The sequence below is a fragment of the Mastigoproctus giganteus genome, chromosome 9 (genome assembly GCF_048544385.1).
Source record: "Mastigoproctus giganteus isolate SK-2022 chromosome 9, ASM4854438v1, whole genome shotgun sequence".
Lineage (NCBI taxonomy): Eukaryota > Metazoa > Arthropoda > Arachnida > Uropygi > Thelyphonidae > Mastigoproctus > Mastigoproctus giganteus.
In genome coordinates, this window is record NC_143583.1 from 100876132 (window position 1) to 100902135 (window position 26004).

General features: G+C 36.8%; 1 protein-coding gene across 8 annotated transcripts in view; it reads right to left on the minus strand.

Moving 5' to 3' along the window:
- LOC150080594 (neuronal acetylcholine receptor subunit alpha-7-like) overlaps window positions 1-26004 on the minus strand; it is a 267604-nt gene that overhangs the window by 135390 nt on the left and 106210 nt on the right. The window lies entirely within an intron of this gene.

A 26004-nucleotide genomic window follows, 5' to 3' on the forward strand; every position in this document is an offset into this window, starting at 1 on the left:
CAACGGTAGAGATGCCTCAGTTAATCAGTTTAACTACTAACGTCATAAACTCCTTAAAAATCTTTAAATTAATGCAGTTCTTCTTTTTGCACTATAACTACAGCCAATAGATACAGCGGTGGATAAAAAAATCCAGTCCAGATCTTATAACCATTATTGTATATTATACGAAAGTCGTTCAAAAAGTTCGTAACTCTGATATAAGGAAATAAGATGGAAAAATTAGTAAATTAGGATTTTGGCTTTCAATTTTCTGTGTACCTAATTGAAATCTTGTGAGAAGAGAACGTAGTTTTTTTTTTCCAAAGGTTGCTTTTTTGTGAAGATTTCAGTTTTTAAAAACGAACAAAAGCAAATTCGAATGTGAAAAAATGATATAGTCTAAGTTTTTTTCTATAATTCCTAGGATATTTAATCATGATTAAAAATATAGGTTTTGTTATGGCCTTTCGGACAAAATACCAGATGACAAAGATTGGTTAAGAATTTTTTTCTGAAGGTTCGAATCCCATCGGATACTGTAGGAATTCGTAAAAGCTTCTTAAACTGGATTTAAATAAATAATAAATAAATTTTCTGTTTATACTCCGGGACGACCAAATGATCAGAGGAGTTCACAAGATAGACAGAATACAAGAAACAGCACCGTATTCAGCAGTCACGGGCTTGAACCCCGGTCACTCAAGGCACGTGTACTTATGCACCCGCGCGCCTGACCACTAGGCTACGGCAGCACTTATTTGGAGGAAGAAGGTTTCCTCAGCGAGTTATTCCAGGATTTTCATCCCAAATAGCACTCAATTGGCCCGTAAACACAAACACGCTGTATAGACATAATATAGAACCAGTTTGGTGCACCAAAAATTCTCCAAACAATAACAAGTCACTTTGAACTATTGACACATCAACCGAATTTCCATTTCGGGAAGCTAACTGGACAAAACAAATCAGTTGGATACACATGATCTTTCGCAATACGAACTTCATGAATGACCCTCGAAAATCAATCATAATACACTGTTAACTGCTTGTCTAACCATACGTGTACAGTAACTGGCAACTAAATTACTTTTTTTCCAACTTACTAAATTTTTAGTACGTAAATAACTAGTTTATTACCTCTGTAAAATTATTGGTTACTTTAACATTTCAAATTTACCACCTGCCGTGATAAAAGATCGTTCTTTTAAGGTATATCTACAATAACAGAAGCAAAACCTTTCTTTTACATAAAGGTCTTCATCGTTTCTTTGTGAACAACTCTGTTATAGAAGTAAATGCAAAACAAAATGTTAGAGTTGACCCGACTATCTCTAAATGTTGAATTGTATACAACACTGTATCCATTCTAGGGCCGACTGTTCTTCAACTCAATGTGTAAACCTTAGTAGGAAAGTAGCCATCGGTCGTGATGATAGTATTGTCCCAAATAAGATCTGTGACCTCCCATCTAAGAATTAAACATTATTTTATAATGAATTATCTTTCATTATGAAGAATTAAAAAATTGTCTTAATTTATGTACTTTTCCTACATCATCTGCACTCTTAATGTATTGTTGAAGTCTTAAACCCCTTCTCTCTTAAAGAAAGGTTAAAAATCCTGACTTCCGGGAGCTCCTTCTTCTATTCGGGAATTCCTGTTTTCTTAAGGACAGTTTTCACTTCAATTTCATCATGTGTGTTCATTTAAGCGAAAAAACAATCTACTCTTCTAAAAATTTGCCCTGATCAATATTTTGCGCAAATTTATCATCACCAGTAAACTGCGATATCTCCAGGCTGCAAAAGCCGTTGTTACAACGTATCAATATGAAATTATTCGTGCCTCTTTATTAAAATCTCTCTCTCTCTCTCTCTCTCTCCTGGAAGTCAAGTTCGGAAAGCTGGAGAGCATGGTTTTAACATTTGCACGTCTAATTTGGAAAGGCACAATTTAAAGCGTGCTTGAGAATATTAATTTAGCCGTTGAGACACTGTGTTGCTGTCTCTAATTTGAATCGTGACCCTGAGGCTGTATGTCTTCGACGATGCAACGAGAAGTTTGCAGCGAACACCGTTATTCGTATCTGGTGGATGGTAACGGAAAATATCTGCAGATTTCCAAGGACCAACAATAATTGATTTTTTTGTCTAAATTATGGAAATTTATTCCGCCTAGTTATGATGGCAGCCAGCTCATAATAATACCACTGACGACGGAAACCCTCGAGGATCGAGAAGAGGTAACCGTTACGTTATTAGATATTGTATATATTATATTATTTTCCCGAATAAGATCATTATTTATTGGTGTTTTGTGAAATTTCGTAATGCGAGACTGTTAAGGGTCAGAAATCCTACTTCACACTATTGCTTACGTCTATAATCGAATTATATGAATATGAACAAAATTGACTGCTCGCCTTCAAAGATTCTAACATAGCGAAACTACAAGGTTGGCAATTAAGTTCCAGAACCGAGTCCATTTAATAGAAATCAGATGTTAGAAATTAAAAAGATTTTATTTTTAAAAATCGTTTCTTTCAATGTCCTTTGCTCGGTTAAATCATCTCCATTAGTATAGATTTCATTTTTATGGTACAAGAAACAGTCCAAGAGTGATAAATCAGCGGGGAAGGAAGGGGCCCCTCAATCCCACTCCTTGATAATCCAATTGTTTGATATGTGTATGTTAACTCCAAAACAGCTAAGACTTTGAGGCATCAGACTGATGTGTCTGTAATTGCGTGTTCTTGGGTCTTTTTCCTTTTTTCTGGATGAAAAACCGACTCTCCTGGAAAAGAAACCAAGCGACTCTCACCTGAGACCGACTAACTCAGTAACATTCTAAAAAGAAACCCATAAAAATTATTTTTTTTTTTTATGGGATTCGAACTCAGACCTATTCCACGTGTTGCGGGAGGTTGACGATTATAACCACTATATTATTCGCTATCGTACTGTACTGTGCTGTACCCCAGCTAGTATTGTCGTAAAACAAGAATCAGCTCCCTTTTGTCTCGAAACTTAGCACTATTCAGTGAATTCTTCCTTGCATGTGACATTAGCTCTCTCTCTCTCTCTCTCTCTCTCTCTCTCTCTCTCTCTCTCTCTCTCTCTCTCTCTCTCTCTCTCACTCTCTCTCTCTCTCTCTCACACACACACACACACACACACACACACACACACTGATTCGTTGTCTTACTTTGATGAATAGATTTCCTTGTGAATGATTTCTTTGCTTCACTTGATTCGGTTTTGTTTTTGAATTTTGAAAATGAAAATTTGGAACGAACAGAGCAAAGAGGAATCATAATCAACCATTTGAACGAACTTTTTGCGCGCTTCAGGTTCAAACGCTGAGGAATGAATCTATAGCTGATTTTCCATTGCCCAAATATTCGGTCAGAGTGGCAAGAATTATTGGTTCTCTGTTAATATAAGACTGTTCTTCCATCATTCTAAGAGTCATTATAGATCAGATGTAATCAGTGTGCGAACTTGTTTTGACTCTTTCTGAGATTCGAAGCAATGTTCGACGTCTGCAGTTCTTGCAGTCTTTCAGATCATCACCGACATCCCTAAATCTTCCAGACCAGGCAAAAATAAGCGAGATACAGCAGCGTTATGTGATATTTTAGCCGCGCTTTTTCCCCAACTAGAAACAAAAGTTGTTTCTTTTGTTTCTAGTTGGGGAAAAAACGCGAAATCAGTCTGACACTTTTCTTGAACAAGCTGGGATATTTTTCATCCAGCGTAATGATCAAACCGATCAGGGAATACAAACATCACGTACCCTCGCCTCATGATCTCAGCTTCAGCAAATTTCAAACTATGGCTCTTTGACATCATCAGGAGTGGTTCCTCATTTTTCCAACTAAAAATCTGGCACAATTTCTTTTTCTCTTCGAATGCAGGCTTCCAGGAGCCTAACGAATTTACTTCTTTATTCTAACTGCTAAAGCCAGTCGATAAATCAGCGCTACATTTAATGAGGCATGCTTCTTTTGTGGCAGCATGCGATCATGCAATATGTCTATTAGTGACCACGCACATTATTACAAGATCGCAGTCAGTTCTTCTGTATATTTACTTTTCACAAGCTCTGTTGATACAAGCAGTCATGGACATAAAGAGCCAGAATATTTGTTGTCATTGAGATAATTCTATTTTCATTTTTACTTTTTATTTATTCTGGCAATTTCCCAAGAAGGATCCATGCTTTACATCATCGGGCGTATTACATTATTACCATGAAACCTGCTGTAATAACCATTAAAATCAGAACCCAAATTGTAATTCAGTTAATCATTATCAAAATTTGATAAAATATGACTATTAAACATTACATGTGAAAAAACTCGCAGACAAATGAATGGCTATTGGCAACATAGGTAACTCGACTTCCAGTTATACCCTGACCTCAAATTATGCCCGACAGGTATAATTTGTGGAAATGTCATTATAAAAAATATAACGGTGCTTACTTTCTTCATCGGGAATGTAACCAAATGAATATAATATCTTTTCGTTTATAACGCAGCCAGAAATTCAAACAAGAAGTGTAAAAACAAACCAAGCCTACATCTTCACTGGCATTCTGAGTTTCTGCCAAAATTTTAGCCTGCGATTGGCTCTAAAGAAGCTATCGCGGTGGCAACTTGACAAGAGAATTATTGAAATAGCCGACGTTGCAAGATTTCTACGAAGTCTGGGGTTGTCATCTTGTGTCGATAGTGAGGAGGAAATGATGTACGATACAATCCGAAGCGTTAACAAGCACTACACTCCTCGGTGTTAGCAGATGTTTTTATCACCTTCAGAAATGGTGCGAATCAGCCAGCAGAACAGATTTATTGGTACTAAGAATAGGGAAGAGGGGCCGAGCGTGAATCATGTATGCATTTCTGAAGTGATATGTACGTTTGCGATAGTTCTCGTGAATTGTTTATGGGTTTCACAAATATGCCAAGCTAACGGAACCTCCTCCTTGACAGCTCACTTGAGTATTAGCTATGATTTCTCGGATTGAAGGTGGTTTCAGTGGCAGAATTTTCCCTCATGTCGTCTTGCATAATAATAAAAATAATAACAGATTCTTTCTGCATTAATAGTCACGTACGCCTCCAGGTTCATTTGCTGCTTCTCAGCCACTACGTAGTAGACTACAAACATCATATAAGTAAATGTTTGAACTTTCGCCATCCACCATCACCAAAACTGGCTTCAGGATATCATCAAAATGTATTCGAAACGGTTGCTCAGCGTACACGCCCATAAAAAATAATAATAAATAAATAATGAGCTGAACTGATTAAAATAAAGAGTGACTCTTTCTAATATACCCGCTCATAAATTTTAAAAGACAAAACTCCAATTAAAATAGTATAAACTGGTATCCGGAACTACTCGGATTCCGTGGTTTTCATTTGAATTTGTTTCGTTACAGAGTATGTCACTTAATAAATAATAAATAAACTCCCCAGACTCTTTCTCCATTTGGGGATATCTCCAGCCTCCGAAAAGATGTTGAAAGGCAGTGACGTTTATGTAGCCTCTGATTCATAGAAAAGGCCACCGCAAACGAAATAGATTATATTCTAACCGAAAAGTGAATTATTAATAAAACAACGAGTATTTTATAGATTATTTCAGACATTCAGATACAGAAAAGGACTTCAGTCTAAAGTGAGTTAGCCTTTCACTCGTTAAAAGACCATGGCGGATAGTGCAGTTGTTACAATCGCTGTTCCTTTACACCCTATAGAAAAGGTCGGAACTTTTATCGGTTTATTTTCACATTGTGGCCCAGTTAATCGGCCTCAAGAGATGCTTATTTAGTTTTTATATTAATCTTAATTAATATAGATAAAACGACTATCAAGTACCCGCTATTTACAAAAACGATACGCTGGTCTCAGTTTCCTGTGCAAAGTACAAGAGTCTCAACTCAGGGGGAACACTGAAATGATGTTCTGGAGGATTTGAACGTACCATAATAAATTAAAACACTAAATAATTTTCTTGAGCGAAAATGAACTGTCACATGAGCATTTGGCTGTGCTGATTTTGGTTCTTTGAAAAAATAGCTCTTCAGAACCAAAAGATTGAGAAATAACGAAGCTGACGACGAAGTTTATGAGCCATAGAACTCAATATTAGCTGTGCACTGGCAACAAAACAGAAAAACAAACCGGTATGGTGGAAGGAAGAAAGAGACAAAGAGTGGGAATTGCAGCGTCGTAACCTAGCCCATTTATTCTTCCTTGCACACTGCAGTCCGAAAACATAGATTAGCGTTGTGGTTATGAGACTTTTTTAGAAATCAAGAGTGACTGTAACAGAAAACAAAACCAACGATAAAGATATATTGATGTAACGGAAATTCCAAGTGCAGCTTAAGAAATAAATAATGAACAGTGTTCGAGGACGTAGAGAAGAGAGATTTACGAAACACAATAGGAGGCAGGAAACTTTTATCAAAGGCAGAACGTAGAGCGATCAGCTTCGAAAGAACCTGTAACCTGACTCGCAATCATAAATCATACTCAAATGTATCCATGTTGGCAGCACAAGCGGGTTGGCTTAGCCGGGAAAATGAAAGAATCGATAGAGATGCAAAGGGGAAAATGATAAACAAAGTGCACCTTACAATCTGTAAACAGGCTGGGCACAGTTTAGTAATGAGGTAAAGAGTTGTCTGTCTGGAATAATAGGAGAATAGGCGAAATACTTTTAAGAAATGAATGGTGTTCATAAGTCTCCCTTCAGGATGTAAATATTGGTTTTATGTACCGCTACAATGCTTACATATCTTTGGGAGTACCATTCTCAATGTATGAATTCATTCTTTGAATTTTATTTAACTAACGCGTGTTCATTCATCTGAAGTGCTTCGAAACAACGCTCTAAGAGCCACCTTCTGATAACAGCAAGGCATTTTAATGATATTCAGTCTTTATATTAAATAAAAAGACAAAGAAAATCGCCATAAATTCTCCAATATCTTCTTGAAAGATTTTCTAGTTTTCTTGCTTTCTTTCTTAATGGAACTTAAGCTCCAGAATAGCATTTCTAAAATGGTATTTTTACTCGGAAAATTGGCAGAAAGAAACGCTTCAAATAATGCACTAGAGGTGTTTATCAAAATATTTCACATGACAGACTACATCAAATAATGTCGCGAATTAAGTTTAACATTTTCACCCCTCAGTGCCCAAAAATATGCCTGAGCAATTGTATACATTAACAATCGTCAAGTCTTCATAAATTTAATAAAATGAAAGGATAATTAACGATGCTCACTATGGTTAATTTGTTAACCTTAATAAGCAGGGTATAGAAACTGAAAAATGTGGATCAGTTTCTTATCTGAAAGCTATGCTATTCTTAGATCCACTTTAGCAATATTCTAGTTTGAGCTGTTCTCTTTGTAGTATGGTTTCAGGAATGGCAGCACCTTTCGGTAATACCATATACTGCAGTAACTTCTAGTAAATAAAATAAATGACTAAATGATCCCACAAAGATCAACTGTTCGCAATGAAAGTTACAGTTACAGAACAATTGACACCAAAAAGAATGGCAAAGAAATCCCCAATTGGTTGAAATCTAAATGGCTTGAAAGAAATCCTTACGTCCGACTTTCCATCTAGATTCTTTCTGATGATGTCCACTGCCAAATGCACGCGAAAAATAAAGTCTAAACTGAGTCTTACGAAATCTAAAAATTTACAAGGAAAGTAAGCGAAGAGCTAAGAAAGAGGGAGATATCCAAGATGGTGACACCTTCGTGATAAAAGAAGAACAGAGTGGATACAGCATAATGGACTCGATGATCCTGATAATTCAAGGCAATAAACAAACAAGGCATTCTTAGGATCTTGCTATTGTTTTTTTACACTTTTAGAGTAAAAGCATCAGCCCTGCTTTACTGTACTAGCTACCAGAAAAGATTAGGGCAGGTATAAAAGGTTCAAACATCAACACAGACAATCTAAGGCAACCGCTATAAAAAGAGCATTGGTGACTGACTCTAAGAAGGTCCTTACAAACGTTGTTCGAATTGAGCAAAATCTTAAAAGTAAAAGTAGTAACGATTCATTCAATCCACAAGACTGTGGATTGAATGAATCGTTACTGATGCTAAAATTACCGGAAAATAACTTGGTTAAAAATTAAAATACATACTTCAATAAATGTAAAGAAAAATTCTCGCATGTTTTATTTTGGGTGTGTATATGATTATTAATTAAGAGATTGAAGAACTTTTTTTCTGCATTCTTAAATGTTAGAAACTTCTCTTATAAGGAATTGCATCGTTATCCTAAAGTAACGTGGTACGTTACCGGTACTTAAAATGCTTCTTGCTGGAAAGAAAGCCAATTGAACACAGGTTCATGAAGTTCCAAGATGAAATGGAAGAAAAGTATAACAAAGGTTCACGAGGAATGCTCATCGTCGGTGCTTTGCGCTTTATATTAAAATTTTACGATTACCAATGTTCCAGATCTTTAAAGGTTCCCATAAAGTATACCCAAGAAGTGAAAGTAAACTCGAACACACATTGACTGCCTATGCGACAGCGAGTTCAACTGACTATCAGTATCAAGAGCGACATCCCATTCCACCACGAACATCACGTTTCATAGCCTGCACTCTATCCATAAATCTCTCACAATAGGTGTTCTGGTCTGAGAATTCCACCTCGCACTTTTATGTGAAAATGTTAGATTAGTGTTTGGTTTTCACCCTATCACCTCATGAAGTAAAATCTAAACATCGCCAGAATTTTAGTCTGATTTTATAGAACCATTATTATTCTACCATAATGAAGATCATAGCCATTCTAAAATTGAAAATTTTTACAAAAAAAAAAAAAAAAAAAATAGGAATTTTCGGGATGATAATCCCACTCTCCATTGTGGTAGATGTGCTTACAATAGGTTCAAGGAACTTGATAGCCAGGTGGTGGCACCTTTCATGTTCTTTACAGCCAATAGTTTTCAGTTCAACACAGATTTATGGAACGTCCTTGAATATGATATGCATTAGGTCTGACGAAGCTGAGTGATGAAGTACGTGGGTACACTTGCACTCGCGTCTCAGTAGATCGTGATACAAGCCACAAGACTGTGGATTGAATGAATCACGATCCACTTAAATGCTTGTATTTAATCTCGAGTGTCTTCATTGTAAAAGTTATCAATTGTAAATGCCTCTGACCTAGTGGTCGTACCAGAGCATAAGCAAAACATTTTTTTTAATAATTTTTCTCTCTGTATATTGCTTTTGATAAACTCTTTTCTTGAACTCTGAACTCCATTTTTTGTTTAAAAAACAATTTTAATGATATATCTATGAGATTACCTCCCTAAAATTTAAATAAAAAAAACAACTCTCGTGCTCTCCTCTTGTGAAATGGGGAGATCTTTCATGTATATAACATACATGAATGATCTATCCGTTTCCTAATAGGAGATGTACATGAGGACCCATCTTCTCTGGTAGGAACGGCAACTAAAGAGGATTTTTCTTGTGTTATTTCTCTGTGGTTGCAAAGTGGTCAGTCCAATAGCCCACCAAAACACTACAAAACCCCACATTACACATATGGCTGGCTTAGCAGTGCTTTTGCTTCCCTTTATAATTTACAAGCGAATAAGGAGGAGACTTCTGGTACCCCCAAACACAAGATATAATATGTTAACTGTATTAAAATTTAAATTTTTGCGCTCCTGTCGGGATTCAAATGCATAATGAGACAAAAGAGAAACAGGCATTCGCACTTTTTTTCTCTATAAAGCACAGTTTAATAAAGCACAACGTGAAATGCAAAATTCTCCTCAGTGCTCAATAGAGGTATGCTGGCGTATCAAAACGACCTTGTAAATATAAATACAAGTATATGTAAAAACAAAAATTAACCTTAGTCTTCCATTTAATCGACGGAGTTCTTTAAAGTACCAACCTGAACCCTGTTTATGATCTTATCACATGTTATATATGAAACAGTACAGAGAAGAGTTTTCTAAAACACGCATTAAACAGAAATATATATATATACTCCTTGGATCCTGCTGGAATCACAACAGCAGGGAAAATTCACTAATTTTAAATCTTTCGTATAACTTACATGCATCCACGGATGCTCAAATAGCTAGAAGTGCTATTCGTTGGCTTTGTAACGAACAATTCCTGTGAGAAACCCTCGTTCAACTGCAAATGTACGATGCACGCTGAAGTTTCCACCGGTTGTGCTTATAATCAGTTCTAGAAACGGTCCTTCGCATTTTAATTGCCTCTTTCATCTGAGCCGAACATATCGTGCATGCCAAGTACGGTAACCAATTCCAAAATACGAAAACTCTTGCGGTTCTGCGAACAGTGTTTACTTGGCAATTTCTAGGAACCGACTTAACATAATATTCAAATTCTCTACATTTAATTGGACTTCGTTCTTTGGTCCAGATTAAGTTCAGTTACGTGAAAGGAAGACCACCTTAAATTATACCTGAATCACTGGAGTTGTAATCGCAGTTCCACTTAGAAGGGTTTGTCTTGCTCGCGTCATTAAGAAACAGTGGCAGAGTGATGTGGGAAACTCCGAGAACTTGCCGTGAGATGAAACGATCGTTAGCGGATTTAATAGGATTTTAATGTACGACAACAAATTCCATGCAGCATTCGGTACGATTGCACCTTGCATCTACCAATGCCCTCGCGGTTCTTCACGCGAAATATAAAAAGTGGAGATTAATATTTCTTATAACTGTGTGCGCTCGTCTTTGTGTGTCCGCCTACAAGGATACGAAAGTCATTAAGAAGGTGAATTCGGAAAAACTCTAGTTGTAATGGGAAAGGTGGGTGGCCAAAGTTCTATTAAACTCTTCAGTTAGTTACCACTGAGCGCTTACCAGGGCTGACCAAGTAATTGCTTGACAACTAATGGACCATCACGCTACATTACACTGGCCATAATATTACTAATTAGTTTCGTATAATTGGTCTGCCTCTCCACTTGTGGTCTGAATAGTTTGCAAACACGCGTCTCGCAGAAGAAAAACCCTTACTCGTGTGGACTTGTGTGCTTTTGCGAGCAGCAATGGTCATTATGAAGCCGCCTGGTGTGAAGCCATCTCCCGGTAAAACGTGTCACGTGGTTGCTTAATATTTACATGTGTGCGCCTTTCGATTTCAGCGGCCCACACTCGCTCTTTTTGGAGTTGCCGTATGTGGTAGGGAGGGGATTGTTGGTAGGTAAGAATGTCTTTGATATGTTCTACGGGAATGCTTTTCAAATGGAAGGTTGTTTTCTGGGGTTCAGTATTACGATGCCATTTGGGAAAGTAACTGATATATTTCTTTTCTTTCTCCCCTGGAAACTGGACTTAAGTGCTTTCGATGTTTGAATGTAGTTAATTTGGGATATAATCTGGATGTGTTGGACAAGGAAAAAAAGGACTGGTCTAGCGTATTAGGAGGTCTAACTCAGTCGCCAGCGAGATATGATTTCTGAATCAATGGCTTTCCATCAAGATTTGACTAGTCCGCTAATCTTTTGTTAGAATATTAGAATTGTTAAGAACTGTATATTAAAGTTTAATGTACTGAACAAAAAATATGAAGGAACCACTAAAAGCGCTCTTGAACTTTAATATTTGGCGAAATAGAATTAACGGAATTCAAAAACTTAAGTTGTAGACAAAGTCACGAAACGATTTCAGGATTTACAGAAAAAAAATGACTAATCATAATAATTTTGTTTATTTTCCTTGTTCTCCATTTTTATCAAAATTAATTGTAAGATATTAAGAAAATTGTATTGGCATCTGATCTCCTGCCAGAATTTCGTTATAAGTTGAATTCCTTCATAAGCAATTTAAATTCAGTAACAAAATTGGAGGACAATTGAGTGATGTCCTTAAAGTAAAACCCAGAAGGTATAATTCTGGCCAATCAAGCTGAGACCAAGGTAGCCATTAAAATTGAAGCCATTAATATTTCAGAACGTTTTGTTTTTTAATTAAAAAATTAGAAATTTAACTTGCATAATTATCTACGCAAGCACCACTCAGATATTAACTTCTTGGTGCACAAATTAATTCACAATAGGGGAAAGACCTTGTTCCCAATCGTACTGGCTCCAAGAATGATCGCTCATTATGTATCCTCTCCCTTGCTCTGATAGTTTTTTTCTGCTAAGGATGATTATTTTTTTATGCGGCTATTGTGTTTATAGCTTTCATAAGGAAGGACATCACTCGTACTTCTAAGTTTTATTTTTACAATTTTTTTCTGTGTTTACTGACAGAATTTCCCAGTTTCTTTATTTGCAGGAATTCCTCCTTTTTCTTATCTTAAAAATATATTGGCAATTTATTATGATATCAAACAACATATTTGTGAAATAACAACAAGATCAACTGATCTGCTCAAAAATAAAAGCGAATGTTTTATTATCACAACATATATTAAAAAAAGGAGCTTTAAATACAAGGTGTCCCAAAAGTCACTATATGTTTGGCTAAATAAGATGAATTTTATAAAAATGTCCAAATGACATGATTATACGCAACTTTTTCTACAAAATATAGGTATTTACATTGTTCAGCAACTTTTCATAATTTATTAATTATTATTTTTTCTTTCCAGACCCAAAGATACATATAATATTGCCATCAAAACTTTTTTTTTAATTTTTATTATTTCGCCTAATAAATAGTGACTTTTTGGGAAATCCTATATAATTGGAAAAGGACGTTACGTGGTTTCTATCCATACGGCAAAAATTATACTATTTATATATACCGGTATCTATATAAAATTAGAAAGATAATTAAATTAAAATAATGCCAACAGCATGGCAAGACAGAAGAACGAAATTAGATTAGTCAAAATTAAACATAATGATCAAACGAACAGAGAGTGGAGGGAAAAGAAGGGTAACAAGAGTACAAATATTATAGCAGAAACTCTCCAAGATAATTTAGAAAATCTAAACGCAAAGATAATAAAATAATAGTCAATTAAATTTTGAATTCCAATTAAATATAAATTTAACGGCATCCCCTCTGACGGACACCAAGTCGAAATTTATGTGAAATATCACCAACAGAGATATAAACCTTATTGGCCTTGTGGTCCTCTGTTCAGATGGGCCGTAATGGTCAGTCTATTTTTGGTTTATTTTATTATAGTTGGTTTACATCTCTGCTGGTATATATATATATATATATACACACACACTGTCTACCATTAATATCCGGAAACCTGCCTTTAGACAAAAAAAAGAGCTTTTATTGTGTCATTTAATGTTTTGTGCTGAAACCTTTTGCTTTTATGACGGCCTTCAATCTCCGCGGCATACTCTAAACCAGCTTTCTATAAATGTCAGGTGATATGTTCTTCCACTCGGCCTTTAACGCAGCCACCAGTTCGGCCTTGTTCTGTCCTGGTATTGCGCAGTATTGGTGGTTTTTTCGATAACGACTAATGGGCGCAAGCCAAACCATGAAAGGAGCCCCATACCATGACACTGCCTCCACCAAACTTCATTGTTGGGAGGATACAATCAAGAAGGAACTGTTCCCCTGGCATTCGCCACACCCAGGAACTCCCATCAGACTGGTAGAGTGCGGACTTCGACTCGTATGTCCATAGGACTGTTTTCCACTGCTGTGCAGTCCAGGATTTGCGTTCCTTACACCATGTTAATCGGCGTCTAGCATTTGTTGAGGTGATAAATTATGTTGAACTGTTGAGGTAATTCTGTTGAACGTGTCTTCTTGCATGGCCACTTTTACAATAGTCTGTTCGAAGCCCAGTGTGTATATTATTAGCAGGTTCTGTGACGTGTTGCATGCTTAGGACCTGTTTCCCCATCCATGGAAGGGTGTCCGAATATTAATGGTCTGGCAGTGTATATCCAATATATATTTTATTTTTCCAATTTTTTTTACAACAATCAACAATCCGTTGGCCAAAGGCAAACTTCGGCACGTCTATTCTGCAACCGCTCTTCCTCAATTTGAATCTGTGTCCCCTAATGTGTGTGGTCGGAACAAGAGGAAGAATCCCATCATCGTTGAGCCTGCTCAAACCATTCGGGGCCTTATACACCTCAATCAGGTCACCTCGCAGGTGCCTAGTCTCCTGATGCTGTAATTTGCAGACTTAAGCCTTTCTTGTTAAGAGGACCCCTTCGTTCCCCTCAGCAATCTTGTTGTCCTTCTCTGTATTCGTTCTAGCAACCACACAGTTGGTACGTTGCTCTCGGGTTACTGCTGTCTATATACAGTACTTTGCATTTATCAATGTTAAGCTTCAATTGGAAAAAGCTATCAATGTTACAAATTTATCAAAGTTAAATTTCATATTGGAAAAAATTATAGAAAGACAGTTTGACTTCTTAAAATAAGGGATGAGAAACTTCTGTGGGTGAATACGGTACGAGTACTGCTTGATCCAAAGGCCGTTGTTTCAACTAATATCCTTCACGTGATTAGTTGTACTAATCCTCAGGCGTATCAACTCTATTACTAAGTAAAGAACTGCGCTTTTTTCCCTTCATTTTTAGTTTCCAAGACTACAGAACCTTTCTATAAAGTTACATTATTAACTTAAACAACCTGAAACTGCAAAAGAGTTGAAGTATCTCCCCTTTAAACTTTTCATTGTCCTTGTAAATACCTCTAAGTCAAACGAATGGTCTACTTACTATACCGCGTTAGGGAAATCAAAAGACTACGAAAGTTTGATTACCCGATCAAAGGCAAATGTTCATCGAACTCGTGGTGAGAGTGAAAATAGTGAAAATAAAACCGTCGCCAATGACACGCGTAAACATACCCCTTCTGTAATTCTAAGTAAACTGTAATTCTCTCTGGCCGACGTTATTAGATGTAATGTTCCCCTACAGTCCACTCCACACGGCATCTTAAAGCTCGAGCTAACAAAAATGCCTTGTAAAATGGCACGTGGAGCTGTTATGACGTGTGTTAAAATAGGGAGAGAACTGCAGGCCGGATTAATCACTTGGGAAATCATGCAAGTCATTATCTGATAGCAGACCATCGTGAATAGAAGAGAAGTCGTTATCCGTATATGGTTGTGAGGAAGGGTCACATGATGGGGACATTTTTATACCCACAAAATGGAAGCTTATCGCTTACTGTTGAACGACAGGCATTACTGGACCATTTACAGACCAAAAACTTTCTTTCAGACACACAACTCGGATGCCAGTCGATCCACTGGAACGCTTTTATGGCACTGAACATTTTACAAAACTTCTCTTATGCACAAGCACACACGAGCCGATAGTTTTAATTTAAGACCTCGTTAATTGCTGATGAAGATGACAAGTCGGCATAAGTATAATTTCTGGCTCACTGTAATTGCTAAGCAGTTGACGCTAAGTGCGATGGAAAAAGTTGCACATCTTCGATTAAACTGCTAATGCCTTACACTTCGTGCATGGTTATAAATTTATATGTTTATATACGAGATATATATATTTTTTTCAAGATGAACCCTGTTAGAAGTTGCGCTCTTGTTCGTAATCAGGATACCTGCCTTCCTCCGACAAAACAAGTTTTAATGAAAGCAGATAACGTAATTACAACGCGAATGGATTTTAAAGAAACAAAATGTTGCTTTTCCCTTTGTTTTTCTCCCTTCAGAACCAACTCAGTTCTTCAACGGAAGGCTTATTCGTATGAATCGATACACTGCTAAGAGCAGGTTGATATCTACGCAGTTTAATGGCGAATAATTCTCAAGAACAATCGTTTAGAGAATATTCTCAAAGAATAGTCTGAAAATATTATCGTTCTCCAAGAATAGATTACAAAATTTTTGTAGCAAACATATAGGACCAAATATTTTAAAAACTCAACACAAAAAGACTTAAGAATTGTACTTCATACAACTCTGGAAATACCAACACTATTATACACTGTCTTACCGTTAAAATCCGGCTCAACCAGCTTTTTATAAATGTCATGTGATGTGTTCTTCCACTCGGCCTTTAACGCAGCCACCAGTTCGGCCTTGTTCTCTGGACGATCTCGACGTGCACGTACCCAATACATCCCAAAGATGCTCGATAGAGTTCAGATCAGCACTCTGGGCTGGCCAATCCAACTTTTCCACACCCATGTCCTCAAACCACTCTGTTATGACCCGAGCAGTATGGCATGGCGCGTTGTCTTGCTGATACAGGTATAGGCCTTTCCCGAAGTATTGCCATAATGTTGGAAGTCCATAAATGTCCTGAAGTCCAAGATGTCCTGGTATTGCACAGCATTCGTGGTTTTATTGATAACGACTAATGGGCCCAAGCTAAACCATGAAAAGCAGCCCCATACAGTGACACTGCCTCCACAAAACTTCATTGTTGGGAGGATACAATCAAGAATGAACTGTTCCCCTAGTATTCGCCACACCCAGAAACGGCCATCAGACTGGTAGTGTGCGAACCTCGACTCGTCTGTCCATGTGATTGTTTTCCACTGCTCTACAGTCAAGAATTCGCGCTCCTTACACCATGCTAATCGGCGTATAGCATTTGTTAAAGTGATCAATGGTTTGTGAACAGCTGCACGACAATTGTAACCCATATCATGGAATGTCAATCGTATTGTGCTAGTGCTGACATTAGTCCCAATACTCTCACAGAAGGTTTGTGTGATTGAGACACTGGCAAATTATGATTTATGCGCACAGTTCTTCGCAGAATTCTCTTATTCCGTTCTGTTAGTTTTCGGGGTTTACTAGGCCATTTTTTTTGGCAGATTCAGTCCCATTCCTCCTCTCTTTGCATATGACGTCACTAACCGTTGAACTAGGGATTCCCAGAGTGACTGCGATGTCTCGTACAGAAAGCTTGCTTATATGACATCCTACGTTGGAAGTCTATTAATTCTGCTGAACGTGTCATCTTGCATGCCCACTTTTGCAACTGTCTGTTCGAAGCCCAGTGTACATATTTATAGCAGGTTCTGTGACGTATTGCATGCATAGGACCTGTTTCCCCATCCATGGAGAGGTCAGTGTATAGCTGCAAGCCATAACCACTGACTTTTCAAAGCAGAATAGTAGAAATGGAGGAGAAATTACTAATACTGACTGCTGGATGGATATAAGAAATCTGATAAGAAAAAAAAAATAAATTTAGAAATTTCCAGTTCTAATACAAAATGACGTACAGAACAAAAGGGGCCGAACATATAGACAGAATGTCAGCCGAAACGTAAAACCATTTGGAAACTGTTGAGGAAGCATTATGAGTATGGTACGGTGTCGGAATCCTTCTTCATTCTGATCTTCCTCAATGATATTGATGGGATTATACAGGCAAAGCTGTCGAAATTTTCTGTTGACTTAAGCAGTAGGTAGGATGGTTAACAATCAAGACCAGACTACGATGCTTCAGAATGGCTTAAATTGGTTATAGAAACAGGGAAGAAAAAAATATAAACCTAAGATGAAGTGCTGAGGCATCTTTACATCTCCCTTGTTCGATCCTTCATTACACCATAAAAATATACAATCCAAACAGTGGCACCAATTCGAATTTTCGTCTCCTGCGAAATTCTCATGTTAATAATACGAGGCCCTGATGCTCAAAAGCCCTAAAACTCATATGGGATCCTTTCTGGTGGATCCCATGTGAATTCTAGGGCCTTTGAGTATCAGGACCCCTTATTATGGTATTTGTAGCTAGGTGCTGAGTTTGCATTTTCATTTCATGACAGTGAGAGTATTTTAAGTGACCGGACAGTCTCTCTATGCTAACTAAAATACCCCACTCATCGTCTTTGTTCTGATTGGTTGCTGCATACTTTTGAAGGAAAATGAATCCTAAATGTTTAAGATCTATAACCTCTTTTTTTTATCTCATTCGTAGCCTAACTCATCTTTCAGGTAAAATAAAATGACGTATCAATAATGAAACACATAATTATATTTTACATAAGGTAGTTAGAGTATTCCGAAGCAATTTGTTATATTTACTACGCTATACATTGCTAATAGCCCCCGGATATATTTGGATGCGACCAATCTTTTTTATTTTGATATCTGAAAATCTGTATGAGAGACTTAACATTAAGTACTATTTAATTTCGCGAATTACTTTGTAAATATGTGTACTGTACTTACTGTATTAAGATTGGCCGAAAGCGTAGATAAATGTACATTTAAGTATTGCTGTTGTATAGTTGCTGAAAGTTTTCGTATAATACTTTTCATTTGTATTAGTCAATTACTCAAGGAGGAGAGGAGCTTTAATCAGTTCATTTGGCTTCATTCCAAAGGGCTTTCAAAGCTAAAGAGTAATGCTTAATTATATTATGTATTTGTAACTAGGCTGTTATTCGCACGATCTTGAAAGACGCCTTTAAAAATACCTGCTTTCCATAAACTGAAACAGTTCATGGAGAATAGCCTTTAGAATGGTCCAAAGCCCTCTAGGACATATTCCCTATTCACAAGATTCGGGGTGGCAGCCTTTTATAGCGGCGTATTTACCTATTACGACTCTGTAGCGGACATTAATTTGAATTACGCATTAAAATTTCTCGTTAAATTTCTTAATGATGCTTCTTCACAGTGTTAATGCTCTTTTCAACATGGATATGAGAGGAGGAAACTTCTCAATTGTCCGCAACACCATTATCATTTGCATATTAAATCCTCTTTCTCTCTGGCAACTCCATTTTTCCTTCTTAATTATTGTCTTTAACAAGCGATTATAGGATCATTTTCGTTACTTAATCGTAATTGCACAGAGCATCACTTATCGCACAGCTTATATTGGATACTGCAATAAAAACTGCAATTATTGCTGGTGTATTGTACAGCAATCTCTAAAACCATCGACCTTAAAATATGATCTGAATCATTCCCATTTCTGATTGAAGATCTGAAAAAAAAAAAACATAACATAAAATGGAATCAACCACAAGATAAATTGAAATTACCAAACAAACCATGTCTCCCATAAACCTTTCACCAGTCATCAAAATATTTAAACGTTCTGGAAACATTTTGGCGTTCCTGTTGCACTTCCTAATGATCTCCTGTTCCCTTTCTACGGGTTCTGTTTGATCTATTTTATGCTTGGCTTCCTTTCTGAAAACGTCTCTGCCGCTTCGTAACGCACGGAAAATCCGTTGTTCAAGTTCATAAATTGCGTTCCTAGACTCCCCTAGTGTGACAAATGCTGTATATTTTAGATGCCACTGAAAGACTTTAGAAGATAATAGTCCTGTCCCCAATCTTAACTGAGTTCGTTTCCTGTTATGTTCATCTACTCAAGGTGACTTTGAAAAACAACGGTGTACATTATAGAGGCCTCTCTGGAGGACTGGGTTTTCACGAGCTTGTCAAGTAACGCTGAATTTTCAATTCGCGTAGCTAGTATCGACATGGATAAGTTTCCTTCAAATTTTAGGATGGGATAAAGGAAATTAATATAACAGGGGATAGATAGTAAATGACAAAGTTATGTTCTATTAGGTCAGAGTGCTGGAGTAACGTACGCAGATTCAAGTACACATATTGCGAGATCAAACCTGTACTCTTCCACAAAAAAGTGAACAGCTCACTGGTAACTGTGAGGTTAACACATTGGCTGTGAAAAAGTAGTCACGGTGAAGCTGTAAACGCCTGTGGCCACATGGGGGTTGTATCGTAAAATAAAATTAAATTTATATTGGACCTTGTTTGTTAGTAGATAATAAATGAGAAAGTGCACTCAGACACACCAAATGTAACGTACAATCTTTTGTAATGGCATAACTGGATGCTAATAATGTTAATCCAATGAAGTTCCATAAATTATTTTGTCCTAATCATGCAAGCTGATCTCCAAACACGTAATTATAATTTCCCATCGATATTTTTCCTTTATTTTTGATTTCAGAAGCAATTTAAGTCTTACAAGATGGCGGATAATAAAAATAAATTCAGTGCTAAAAGCAGCCGCAGTTTCGAATTCGTTTTCATATATGAAAAAAAATCGATTTAAGTTTCCTAGAATTGTGGTCCCATAGTACTGAACTGGTTTCAAAATGTACTGCGCTTTCTACTGTCGCTTGCAATGTCCAATAGCTTGCAAATACACCGTCTATATCAACACATTCTCTGTGTGAAACATTTCAAGTGTCTTTTTATGGCATTTCTCACATTTGCAGAAGTTATTGGTTCCCAGTGAGTGGGAAACCTCCCGATGTATCTGCTGTTTTCCCATCCCTTGTAGACCCCATTAGTGGCTATTACCGTTTGGTATTGCGAGTACTTATATTGCACCAGTCACGAACCGTGTGATTCGTGCATATGCGAAGGTTGATGGACCTTCCTTTTTTTTGTTTTTACATTTATTTCTTCTTTTTTTTTTATCAGGAATAAGATCTGAGCGAATTCCCACAGATGATTGGCAGACTCGTATATCTAGTTCAGTGAACAAGAGTTATTCCCTTAATTATTTCTTAAGATATCTTCATTAAGAATTAAAACTGAAGGCGCAGTTTAAACGTTAACAAATATTTATTCTCGATTCTCATTTATAGTCACAACTTGTTTCTTCTAAGATAATGGAAATTAAATTTTTAAAATTAAGAATTTTATTTACTTCTGTTTCTTATTTTTATGTAAATTTATCAAAGTGTTCCTGTTTCCGATGTGCTACAAAAATCCGGCTCATTTGAATTTTTGGATTCGAATGAGCTCAAAATAAAAATTTAAGCATTGCGTTCGAAAATATTTATCATAATCCCGACAAAATAAAGAAAATTAAACATTGTATAAATTTAGTTCAGCCTAATTAAGTGCAAAATTATTCGCTAAAAGTTAGATGCTTATGTCAAAAGGTATATTCAAATCTCTCACTTTGAAAGAATGCGTGTCATGATTCATAGCAGAACTGTCATCAGCATATAAAGCGACAAAAAACACGTTTCCCACTAGAATTCCTCGAGCAAGTCGCTCATACAACCATCATTTATTATGTCTGGAAATTGAATATATTTTTCTGGTAAGGATGCCTATTTTCCGGGCTGGAAAAAATGCTGCCCTTTCCCGAGACCGACTAATTTGGCCACAAAAAAGGCCACAAAAGTTTTATCGTGTTATTGACAGGATTCGAACTCAGGCTCTAAAGATACTTAAAGCCTAGAGACTGGAAAGCAAAGTAAATCAATAATTCAACTGTAGCTTTATACAGATGTCCTAAATCAGTTGTTGCTAAATGCTTTTGCCGCACAGATTCCCTGTTTTGTTTTGTTTTGCTTTGCCATCTTTTCAGACTTGTTCAGATTTCCTCTTTCTTTGCGAACCTGGCTTCAGACACTATCCTCCTTTCTGGTTGTGATTTCTTTGCCACTGTTATGGGTCACAGTTCATTTCAACAGGTCAAACTTTTGCTTATATTACTGTATAAACATTACAAATGCACTTCTGAATTGAAGTGAAAACCACGATAGAATTCTTTACCATTATTGCTAATAATGGCAAAGGATTCTATCATGTTGACGTATTAATTCATATCTGGGAAGTGAGAACAAGTTATCGATTTAAGCCCATAAAGGATAAAAAAAACAAACTACTGCAGGCTTATCCGGAATTATGTAGTGACTGGGTTTTTGAATATAGATGCATTACTGGTATTATCTGGTTAAAATGAAGCGTAAAATATGATTATCAAGTATACATTTAAATCCTCGTAGATGGGACCATGAATTATGCAGCTTTGTTCACACTAGGATTGACTTTACATGCAAATCATTCGTACTAATTGCAATACAGTGGTTTCGCCATTTCTATTTGTTTTGTAGAGATCTGGGTTCGAATTCCATTGGCGACTGGAGAATTCCTAAAAGCTTTTCAATCAGAGCTATGGGCTTTTCGACTTCATATGGAGGGATTAGGCTTTCCCCTTAAATTATTTCGGGTTTCAAAGCATGCACAACCTGCAAATTGGCCTGGGAATGCACACTTTTATAGACATAATCTGCGATAAACTCATAGAGCATTAGAGTACTGTAAGAACTGATGCACTGTGGGCGAAGTAGTATTTTTAGAATTTGCCAGAAATTCTAAAAATATTAACAAAAACCGCAAAATCGTTTAATAAAGAGAACATAACGTTTGAAGAAGGGAACTTTTTCTCCGCTACATTTTGCGAAATTGTAACTGAATAGGTTATGTTATTAAATGGTATCAGTTACTATTTTATAGTAAAACGTGTGCTTTTGAATCACTCCCGTATTAAGAAGTTGATACATGGCATCTCCAGGATTCGACAGAAATTTGAAGCCTTTCTACTGAATATTTTCTAATTTATTGATTTTCATGACTATTTGCAGAAAACCAAACTTGAACAGTATATTCGAGGAGAGGCACCACTGCATGTTTTTTAAGGTTTTATTGTTAATGGCCGAAAGATTAAAAAACCTGAACATCGATTCTCTAAACCAACTTCAATTGTCCTTTGTAAGAGTTTATTTGTATATGAGTAAAAATGACAGTGCCATGTAAGAGTGACTCCTAGATTGTTACTATTTGGCAATACACAATAATTAGAAAGTAGCTCAAATTTTGTTTAATTAGAGATTGAGTTTGCAGTCTTCTTCCATAATTTAAGAAGATATTACTCTCACTGGTACAGAGATCAATGATTTTAAAATATTACGTTGGGAAGTGTATAATAATTTATTATTTAATTCGATCCAACGAACAGAAGAATGTTATATTTGAGAAGAATGAAAGCCAGAGCCAGAGCCAAAGCAAATAATATTTGCAGAATACCTGGAGTGATGAGAAACAGCAGCTATGAAAGAACGTCTGTTTGCTTCTGTCTGAACATGCAGCTATCTGAGTAAATCTTTGTTAAACTGCCTCTTTGCTTCGTGATCGAAGATCGCGTGTACAGAACTGCTTGTCAACCTAAAGTAAATATTTCTGACTTATCTCCACTTGGGAAATATTAGGAGTGAAGTCTGGGTACTAAACAATATTAAATTGAAAGAGACGGCTGAATTGTGAATGATAACGCTGAATAATCTCTTAGTGTTCAAGTTGGTAACACAATATATTATTAGTAGTAGTAAAAAGCGGATAATTGCAGATAATTCCCAATCATAATGTGCTGTACCTTGGAGTCGGATTGAATATCAAAGAGAAGACTTCATAACTAGTATGCAATATTTGTAATAAAAGGGTGTTTATTTAAGTTCTTGTTATCCATAAGAATCCATCCGTGAAGTGTTGTTTTAGGTGAAGAGGTAATTAATTTCCAACAATAAACCAAACCGTTTAAAACTTACAAACAAGCTATATGTTATTTGAAAATTGCAATTGTGTATTACATGAAGGAAAGCCTGTACAAATAATAGCATGACTGCGAAAATACATTGCCAAAGGTATTTGTTTGCATTATATGCTGTCAACAGAATCACCAACAAAAACTCGACGTCGAAAGGGGCAAAATGTGATAAAACTGACTTCCAAAGGAAATTATTGCTGGTACAAGAGAAACTGGAATTATAGCAGTAAGAACAATTATCCAGAATTTATAAGAAGTGATCGAAAGGTGGGATATCTACTTCCAGAAGGAATAACTTTAGCATAAAAAGAATAACACAAGAGAAATACCGCAGAGCATTACGCAGGATCGTGAGATCGCATCGTTTATCTACTGCCCCGCTGTTGCAGGATACTTCCTCGACCAAAGATAAACCCATATCTGCTCAAAAAATGGGCAAGAAACTGCAAAGTCTGGAGTTCAGTAGTTGTTTTAAGCTAAAAATTGGAAACAAGGCCAGTAGTGCGATAATAGTGGTGTTTTGAGTCGATACGATTTAACCAAAGGGGACTGGAAGCAGGCTTTATGGTTGTTATTGCTGCAGTAGGACTTTAGGAGCATCAGCGACTAAGGTCATAGTGCTCTGTGTATATTGTCTGTAAATTGCTTGTTCGGAGGTCGATTTTCCGTTTTGCTGGACGAAAACCTGAGTTTTCGGGAGTAAAACCATGCTACCCTCCCCTGGGACCGACTAACTGAGCCATGTTGTGAGTTTTGTTGTCTGATGAATCTAGATTCTCTTTTGTACAGATGACGAGGGAAACTGGATGAGAAAAATAATCAGTCATGCACCGCTCGTATTGAATAAGCTGCAGAAACTATTCATTGAGATCATAACGAAACTATCCAACGACTGCACTCTATCTTTCGGCAACTAGTTTAAATCCATTCGACCGTACCACAAAAACGAATCAGTCCTACTAGATATTGAAGTTCCGGTCTAATATTTTGACTGGGTAGCGTATACAGTAAAGTTTTAATCGCAGAGCATTATATATATGAGGGACTTAGACCGAATTTTGCCGTCCATGGTGAATCCACATGCATAGCCCATAAAAAACAAAGTAAAGAATTGTTTTATCTTTTTTGTGTCTACTAGCTCAAGTAGTGTCGTTTCTTGCAGTACAAGGTGATGGGGCGCCTCCGTAGCCAGGTGGGCAGGAGCAATAGTGCGTAGCACACGCTTCTTGATTAGACCGGGGTTCGAGCCCGTGACCACCAAATACGGAGGATGCGGAAAGGTCAGGGAATGAACACCGCATATCCCCGGAGCAATATGGCCTTAGTTGCTAATGCTCCTAAAAACACCAAATAACAAACACGGTGATGGAACAAAACCTTATATGTTTTAGGATAATTCCCTTCCCTCCACTTTTTTTCTGTATAAACATTGTACACTTTCAGCTTTGTTTAGTAGAAATTTCGAATTAGCCCATTCTTCACTTAAGGAAATGTTTCTAAGACATTAATTCAAGAAGGACTTAACGGGAAAGATATAAATACGAACACTAATCCAAGTTGCGATTCCAATTAGTTCGTCTCAAGTAGAGTAGGGCTGAGTGGAAGAGTTAATAGGTAATGAAGATGGCTTCGTACGTTGTCTGCAGAGGAAGGGAATAATTAAGCCCTCCAGTAGACAGCCTTGATCAATCGTTTGGCTTAATGATATCCAACGCTAACCACAGAGACATAGTCTCAGGAAACTAGTATGGAACACTGATAGGAGGAAACTACATAGAGCTGCACTCCTCTCCAGAGACTGCACTGAAACGAGCATTCATCAATTGCATAAAATCAACTTTGCGTTTCCTCCAGCTTCCATGTCCTGTTTCCTCGCTTCAGCAGACTTTCAATTTGTATGCTCGCTACAAGGACATTTCCAGCTTCGAGATAAGTTCGCGATGGGGTAAAATGCCTTTCAGATCGTGGTAAGTTTTTCCACTCCTGTCACTAAAAGAAATAAAGCAATGGTTTAGTTATAGAACTGGAAAAAAAAAAAAACTAATGTTTCAGTATGTATGGCCTTCTCTGAAGGTCTTTCATACCTGTTCACTATAATTTAAAAGGATTTGATGCAAAGCGCATCTGAAGAATCGTATTATGTTCATTAAAATGCGAAAATTTCCAACTTGCTGGCGGTCACTCTCTCTCTCTCTAAGAGTTGCTTTTCGGAATAATCGACATCGTATTTATCAGATTTATTCTATCTTATGAAAATAATGTGGTTATATTGAGGCCTTTGATCTTTAAACTACTGAATAACGAAGTCCTTTGCTGTCACTGAACAATGCTGTTCACTCAAGTGTTGCTAATAAACTACACTTGGATAACTCACTAGAAGTTTCCTCAGTCAATATTCCACTGCCACCTTTTGAACTCCATCTGATAAGATCATCGTCGGATAGGAAAGGAGAGAAATTGTTCATAAAGCTATTAATTGCAAATAAAATTATTTCCTGATCGGTAAATGCTTAGAAGAACGCAAAATACGCTCCCACACAAAAGGATTTGCTGGACTACTCTATGGTAACACATATTTTTCAGTGCTTGTGGTTTAGTATCAGCTTTGTAGAATATGATTTTCTTTGGAGAATCGAAAAATGAAGAGAATTTCTGGACGGAAAAAGAAGCTCGATGTTCACTTTATATCAATTC